This window comes from Phasianus colchicus, chromosome 1, assembly GCF_987193195.1.
Source record: "Phasianus colchicus chromosome 1, bPhaCol1.hap1.1, whole genome shotgun sequence".
NCBI classification, from domain to species: Eukaryota; Metazoa; Chordata; class Aves; order Galliformes; family Phasianidae; genus Phasianus; species Phasianus colchicus.
Genome location: NC_143436.1, coordinates 98,097,442 through 98,106,282, shown reverse-complemented (window position 1 = coordinate 98,106,282; position 8,841 = coordinate 98,097,442). Strand labels below are relative to the sequence as shown.

The 8,841-nt window shown below is 39.5% G+C and overlaps 1 protein-coding gene across 1 annotated transcript in view; it reads right to left on the bottom strand.

Annotated features, from left to right (window-relative positions):
- The window catches only part of ROBO1 (roundabout guidance receptor 1), a 507,540-nt gene that overhangs the window by 483,426 nt on the left and 15,273 nt on the right, over window positions 1-8,841 (bottom strand). The window lies entirely within an intron of this gene.

Genomic DNA, 8,841 nt, shown 5'->3' with positions numbered 1-8,841 from the left:
CATTTCTCATTTCTTATATTGGCCTGCCACCTGTAGGTCACTGAGAAGATACTTCATGCTATTTCAGTGCTTCATTCATTACTATGCATTTTCAAGTAGAAAATAATTAGAAGTATTACCATCATCTCAAACATCATACACAGCTGACTCAAATCAATCCAGATGGGCTTATCACTAGAGGCTTTGCACTCTCCCTCCTCCCCCAGTTTCCCAGGAAACCTCTCAATGCACAGCACATAGCTGGGATGTCATCCTTTGCTCTGAGGGCATCCCAGGATTATCAAGGTGAACAGTGGAGCCTCAAAAGTGCCTACATACAGCTGGAGAATGTCACAATCTGAGCTTTATGTTTTTAGTCCTTTTCTATTACACTGTAGTAGAATTACAGCTAGTGTGTATTTTTGTATAAAAAATACATATGTGTATGCAGTCTTATAGATCAAGATTTCTCTGCAGGTTGCTTTCAGGTGTCAAACTGACAGTGGTTTTCAAGGATGGAAGCCAACTTGATAACTGTCAGATATAAAATGCTTTCAACTTTGGATGTCCTCAGCCAACCTCAGCTGCAGTTATTTCTGAGCAGTCAGATTCTGCAGCACACAGGAACTGCTGTGTCTGCATGTCATGCTCACAGATGTCACTTAGACTGCTCAGTAGGAACAAGTGTTTCTTTAGAGATTGCTTCCTTCCTATCTATTACGATAGTAGAAGATAAAATAACTCAGGAATAGCTGAGGCAAGGTACAGATAGGAGGCTCAGTGCCAGAATCTCCTAGGTTTGGCAAGCTGTCTGGCACATTCCAGGGTGTAAATTAAGTTATGGTCCACTGAGATTGTTCCGTATCTCACCAGCACAGACATGCACAAAACTCTCCACTGATCCATGTCTTCAGCACTGTGGTGACAAACCCTTTACTGCAAATAAATTGCTTTGAAACACTTCCTTTCCATATTTCAGAGTCACTTAATGTTTTCTGGAATTAAAGGCAAAAGAGCTCTTTACTTTAAAAGTCAGTGAATAGGTTCATACAATATAGAGCTGTTCAGCAGTAATATTAAGCATCTGTAGTCCCCACAATTCCTACACTAAAGTAGTATGGATAGAAACTATAGACAGATTGATATCTGCCATCAGTGAATCTTAGCCAGCCTCAGATACTACTGAAGGACAGAGATGCTGTTAGTGACAAGGCCACTGAAATTATTTCACACAGCATGCCAAGTTCCATACAGCAAGGAATATCTGCACTGCACCATTTCTTGTTGATCCGTGTGCAGAAACATCTTCATTAGCTCTGAGCAAATAGCTAGAGATATATAAACAGCTACAAGGTCCCTGCTTAGACCAGTTGCAGGGGGACTGCACCACTTCCAGGACTTTGGCCACTGTTCCCACATAAAGCTCCATTGCACAGCAATGACGTATGCATGCTTGTGTGGAGTGACTGATCTTTTCAAGATGCAGCTTTTTATTAGACTGTACATGCACATAGAGACAGTAAGTGCACAGCTAGTATATTTCCTAGGCACAAGCTCTGTCTGGGTGGAAGCCTGAACAATGATAAAGTTCATAACTGTAAAGAAACAAGGAGTTGGGGAAAAATAGACCCAACAAACCACCCACCAGAAATGCCCCAAAGACATCACATTCTCCTTTACCAGACCTAAGTAGATAACATTAGTTGTTCCAAAAGTAATGCTTCTTATTTGTTTCTATGGAAATAACAGATACAAAGAACATAATGACACTATTTGGTTGAACACATTCTCAGCTAGAAAACAATATTTCTCAGCATAGTCACCTCCACTAGCTATGCAAGCTATACATTTTCACCAGTGCTAAATAAGAGCCTGCATACTGTCCTTGTAAATATCTGCACTAGCAGAGGTAATCTACAGTCACTCACTGTTCCTACTGCTGAAATGCACCACCTACTGCCTCACTGTACTCACATCCACTGGCTAGTCTCAAGAAGCATTCCGCAAGCATCAACAAATGTCAGTTCCTCTACACAGAAAAATATGGTACCCACTCAATAACACCTTTCCTTCATCCATTCTTCCATGTCAGATGCCATTTTGTCAGACTACCCCTCTGCTTCCATCTGTCACACAGCAACAAAGTGTAACAGAATACTGGTGGGAAGGTTCAACCTCTACTGCCATATCACCAACATCTGCCTCTGATACTGTGGGCCAACATAACACCACTGCAGGCATTACTTTCAGAGCAGCCCTTGTATAAGCACACATCCTTAACTATATAGGAAGTAATAAGAATAATGTGGGTTGTTTTCAAACATGGTTGTACACTGCTCAGAATATGGACACCTACCTCATTTATCCCAAAATTTGTTCTCCAGAATTCAAAGGTGAAATAACTAGTCAAATCACTTACTGCAGTGAATGTTATCTTTTCTTTCTGAATGCTGTATTGAACTCTTCATCCAGAAATGATTCTTAAAAACATAGCTCAGAAAAGCTATGCCATATTACTTATTCCAGAAGTCAAAACAAGAAAACTCTAGTGAAGTTATGTCAGTAATACTATCTTAAGTGCTCAGTTCAGCCTCAGACAGCAGTAAAACTGGGAGCTGCCCCTCATTTTTAAACCAGCACAGCAGGATATTTCTCACACTTCCAAAAAAAGATACTAGCGTAGTAGAGGAAAATAGGGTCAAATACTCCTGCAGCACATTCCTCAAGCAAAATGAAACTCTACAGGATTATCACAGTCATTAGCTGAGGCAAGCACAGACAGCCTACATCTATCAGGAAAGCATCCTCACCCTTTAAAAAGGCTATAACTCAAAAATATATCTATAACTCATCAATAGTATGTGAGCATCCCAACTGTAATACTGAGTTAATCCCAAATTCATAAAAACACAAGAAGTGTTCCTATACAACAATTTCACAAGAAGGAATAAACACCACCAGGAAGATCAACCAGTAGTGCATCAGTCAAACCAAGTATCCTTTTTCACACAGGTGTCCAGTAGCAGATGCTCAAGAAATTGTTTGTACTTAAACACAGAACTGATACTTTCCTTGAAGTATCAGTATTCCATACACAAGCACTTCCTGAGCCAGAGACACCCCCCAGCTCCCCCCATTTTATTTTTACTAACTACTGCTTCCTCCCCCCCAGCCCCCCAGCCCCCCCCCCCCCACTCTTCTGCAATCTTAAAGATATCTCTATAGTATGTTTTGGGTTCCTGCACGTTTCTAGTCTTCACACTCACTTTTGTGGCAGAATTCTATAATGGAGCTTCTCACAGTATCAAACATCTTTTTATACATATTTAAAAAAACAACAAAAATAAACCACCACCAGCACCAGAAGTGGAGCAAACCCCTCCCCCCAAAAAGAATACTTGACACATGTCTGCTGAACCTTAATCTGGGGGATTATATCATGCAGGCCTTTGAGTGCTCAGACTGCCACACAGTCTTTTAAAGTCATCCTAAATTGCCTAAGGAACAAAGAGTGCTGTACACTGTTCTGTTGTTTCAAAGTACACACAGCTACAGCCAAAATACAAATTTAGCCTTAATGTTGAGAATTGTTAAAATTCAGAGGAGGATTTCCTATTGTGCAGTCTACAGCTGCAGGCTCAAGTGTTCCACCACAAGACTCAGCATGTGTGCAGTCCACAGCTCCAACACGAACCCGACTCACATCCCAGCCAGGAAAAGAATTCCTAGCGATCCCATAACTACCACATGATTATAACTGTCACAAATACCAAGACTTGCAGGAGAAAATCTGGGACTGGAAACTTGAACCACCGTTCAGAACTTGAGACATGAGGTATGGTTTGAATTATTTTACTTCTGGAGTGGACTTTTTTTTATGTAAAAGCCTGTCTATGGAAAATAAAGTGGGAACAAAATTGAAGTTATACCATCACACATCTGTGAAGTGAGCAATCCACTTCAAGTCTGTTCTCAGGCTTGAAAACTGAGCACACAACTACAGCGATCTCAGGTGAAATGAGGTGATCTTTGATGAAGGACCAATTGGATTATTATTAACAACTCACAGTTAAGATTAGACTTTTCTTGAAACACCACTATAAATATGAATTATTTGGTTCAACTTGAGGATATATCTGGGCAACTACTGCCTGGTTCAACTCATACTAAAACAAGACCAACATACCTAATTACTTTGAAATAACCACACTTCTGTAATTACTGTGGCAGTTAAATACTTTTGTCTATCAGTGCAGGTGTTTTGTGGCCAAAACAGAAAGCACTTCATAATAAGGTAAGAGCAATATTAGCTTTGTGAAGAGGACAATTGTTTGAATCCTCATAATTCCTCTGGACACAGAAGTGACAGACCCTAACATACTCAGATACTTGACTGCTCCAGCTGAGAAAACAAACTTCTCAAAGTTCCCAACCAGCAGGATTTCACATTTCTGGGAAATGAAACACTACTAGTTGCTTTATTTATGGTATCTTTGCTTTATGACATTTAATGAGCTGTAATTTTATAAAAGAGAAAAAAACAATGCTTTGTGCCATCACAAATAGCCACAAGCATTATTTATTGCAGATGTTTTAATCTATTGTGGTAATAACAAAACATTTGTTGTTTTGCTACCCTGAGCAATCTGTGAGAAATTTGAAATGACAAAAGCTTGCCTTCTCCCTGAAGCTTTTGCTCCTTTCCAGAAGGTTCAGCTGTGGAAGGGATAATGACATGCTTTGCAGAATATGTAAAGGAAACAGCAAATGCACAGAAATAGTGCTGCAATGAAGTTTGATCAATGCCTTCTGCAGAAAGGAGCTGTAAGGCAGACAATCAGGACATTATAGACAGGATTAAGCATTAAGTACCTAACTTGCTAATACATATCTGTACATACACATATGTAGAAAAAAGGTTCCTTAGTGTTTAAACAGCTTTTAGAACTTTTTGTAGTACTTCATGTTGCAGTAAAGATCAGTGCAACTAATCCAGCCTGTACCTTGATGAGGAACTACTGTGACTGCTTAATGGCCTTATCAAAGCAAAACACATAGGCTATGCATGCAAGAACATGCCTATCAGAGGTAGCCACACATACAAAAAGCAGGGTATTCACCAAACTCAGCCAACAATTCCACACTATCATCTGTTTTGTATCAACAAAGGCTTGTGCTGGAACATGTGAAAAGGCAACTCCTTCCTGCTGATTATTTGGCTTTTCTTCTAGTAAGCAGGAATATAGAGAAAATTGGAATGACTTTACTATTTGAGATGCATCAGTTTCCACAAAATCAGTGGCAAACCCAACCCAGACCTTGAAGGTTCCCATGACCAAGGCTTGGGTTTGTATTTCTGCAAACATTCCACACTCCTCCTCCTATTTCTCTATTAGCTTAACTATTGACTAATGCAGCCCTATTCAGCTGGTAAAACAAGTAGACAACTTAATTTGTAGCAGATTTAATATTTCAGGCAAGCAACAAGACAGTCATTCACTGGGCTCTATACCTGAGAGATTAGACAATTACTGAGTGTCTGAAGACAACAAAAAGCAAAGCCGAAGTATTTGTTGTGTGGTGATCTCATGTTCCAGTGGTGGACTTCCTGCAATAACACTAAAGAGCAGAGAGCCCAACTTAGACAGTTCTCCACTCCTTGCCAGCATTGTAATCTCATTTATAATCAAGTTTAGTCACAGAGGAAATAGGTATTGAACAGCAGAAAACTGGGACATGTTAAGGAGAAAGACCTATAGCTTAGCTGAAGCTGTTCTGTGCTCACCATTACAATCTCATTGCTAGAATCCAGTCAAATTGTAAATAATTAGTCTTTATCACAGCTGAAACTTCATTCTCAAAACACTACTGCATGTATTGCTTACTCCAATTTCACTGAAAATAGCTTTTTACAGCTGCAGAACACACTGCTCATGCTCACAGGATGCAGTAACTTACAGTTCCTTGTCCAAACCAGTCAGTGTTCCCTGCAAGCAGCAGCTCTTCAGCTGTGTGCCCCAGGCCTACATGTCGTACATATTAATATTAGCCAGATCAACTGAGAGCACTAAATCAAACAATCACCCATGCCTGTGTTCCTACCAAAACCTCTATTCCACTCTCCTCTGATCAACCAGACAGCACAAGAGGAGCACAGATTACTAGGGATCTGACCCTTCATCAGAGCTCATCAGAAAGTGCCTTTAATCTTTGAAGAATTCACTGACCATTCAGCAAAGTAAGCAAATAAAAGAAAACCTATGAAGGAACGTTGCAGCTATAAATGATCTCATTATCTTAAGAAGTGCTGCATATATTATCTTAGTTGTTTCAACTAAAGATTTAGCTACAAACCTTGTTCCTAAGTGACAATTAAAACTAGCATCATTAATGCATATAAATGCAGTTGAACTGCACTTCCTTTCTTAAAGTATTTCCAAGAATCTCTAGTACTGCTAGCCATACCACAGAAAGCATCTCACAGAAAACTTGCCTATTCTCCTCTCAGCACATTAAAAGCCATGATCACCTAGAAACTTTCATTGTTGATTTTCCTAATCACACACAGTCTCAAATCTGCCTTTCAACTCTTCATATCCTTATCTACTTCCATAATAGCTTTATCTTTACAGCTCTCAGTTTTCCCTTTGAACTAACACAGAGATGCTATCTGCTTCAGAAAGACATGGCTCTTTAGTTTAAGATTCCACAAAGCTAAGAAAAAAATCTCAGCAACATTCATGTTACAGCAGAGATTTGGGCCTTGACATTTGATTTACAGCTTCCTGGAGTTGTTAGCTGGAGTAGAGAGTTGCCTCAGCTTTAAACACATAATATGAATCAGTTTTTCACAGGCTGTTTTAAAATTTAAAATAAGGCAAATGCTAGCAACGCTCATCAATGGAAAGTGATTCATATCCCCAGTGAAGTTCCTCGGGCTCCAGGTATCTGAAGGCAAGAAGCATTTGAAACTGGCCTTAAAATAACTACAATGATAGACTAGGAGAGCATCTTAAACCAAGGAAACTGCATTTTCAGAAGTGAAATAATCCTACAGAAGTGTCCCATTTGTATATTAGTTATGAGAGAATGTTGAGTAATTAAAGATGTTAATCGTATAGAAATGGCCAGGAATACCATGACCAGGCATCAAAGATACGCCAGAATTAAAGGACACCACAGTCTGTAAGCAAACATGGTTTGCTCTGTAAGCAACAAGAAACCTTATCAGAACTGATTTTGAATGTCAATGCCCAGACTAAATGCACATAGTGCAGAACATGTCTGTGTGGAGGGTTTTGCACTGTAGTGACAAGTAGTAACAGTGCTGCACACATAATAGAACAGCAGTGATGCTAAGACTAGAGTAAACTCAGTATCATTGCAAGCAAAAAGTGTGTGAGACTAAGAATTAAGATTGAATCATTGAGCAAGTGCTCCTCAGTCTCGTATTTCACAAGGTCAATGATCAGAGAGATGACAGGATGCTATTTGAGACAACAGCTATCAATGTTTAAGAGAAAAAAAAACAGCAAAATGCATTAAATAACAAGTTAACATTATTCACTGGTGGTAAAGGTAACAGCAAAGAGATGCTAGTCTTCTTTACACAGAAAATTCATGTGCAAGCTGGTAGCTTGCAAGCATGCCTCTTCTGGGTGGAAAGCAACAAACTTGAAGAAACATAAGTTTTATGGAACTACTGAACTTCTTTTAAAGCTGTTTTCACATGGAGGATATAGCAAGAGTTTCCAGTACAATAAGCTACTCCCATAGCTTCAAAGTATCAGCTATATAATACACTACACATCATCATTTAAGAATTTTCAGCATAATTATTAATCCCATACACACAGAAAGTTACATAAGTCAGAAAAGTATTGTATTAATCAATTTTTTGTGAATGAATGAAATAACACACCCACCTTACAGTTAAAGGAAATGTACAACAGCTCTTTATTAGCTACATGTAGCTTACTCAGGTGATAAGCCCACACTTCCAGAGAGTAAAATCCTCAAATACACTTCAATCTCATGTAATCGAAAGGGTTCCTCTGCTTTCTCCACCAACCTTACTCCAGCAATTTCAACAAGGATCTCTTAAAGATCACTTTCCTAAAGCTCAGCAGGGAAAGTACTACTTCAGTATTCTAGTCTTACTAATGAGAACAGTTGCTTCCTACGACCAGAGCTAAAAATACTCTATATGTGGTGTTAAACTATCAGACATCATACCTAGGATCCTACAATCAATACAAGGTTGCAATAACGAGGAAAAAAAAGAACAGGGTGTGGGTAAACATAGAATAAGGAAAAAAAAAAAAACATATGCAAAACATAAGAAGAAACCAAGAGAGAAACTTCAGTCACATAAATCTGAATGACAACACAGAAAAAAAAAAAAAACTATCCAAACAGCAAAGAAAGAAAAGAGTTGCTTCACCTTCCATAGACACAGGAAGAAACTTTGCTTACCTTCCCAAGGACTCAGGTAAACAGAGATCTACAGCAAAAGACACCTTTACCTCCACTGCCAACCCTTAAATGAGGTCTGGGAAGGAGTGGATCCTGGCTCCAGCCCATCTGGTCATTCAGCTGCATTGCTTGCACCTGAGCTTCCCATGGGTAGACCCTGCCTTTCTACCAGGTGCTCAATCACTGCTTCAGGCTGTGACTTAGCATTTCCACTGCAGGGCCAAAGCCCACTACCCTATCAATCCCCCAGGTCTCCCCTCATTTTTTAATTCTCCCTGTCTCGGCAAGGAAACTCATAAGAAGGATTGCTCCTTCTCAGACTATTTCATCAGTTTCCCAGTGAAGCCCAGTAGTAACCTTTCTAAACCAGTCTGCAAGTGCTCACCA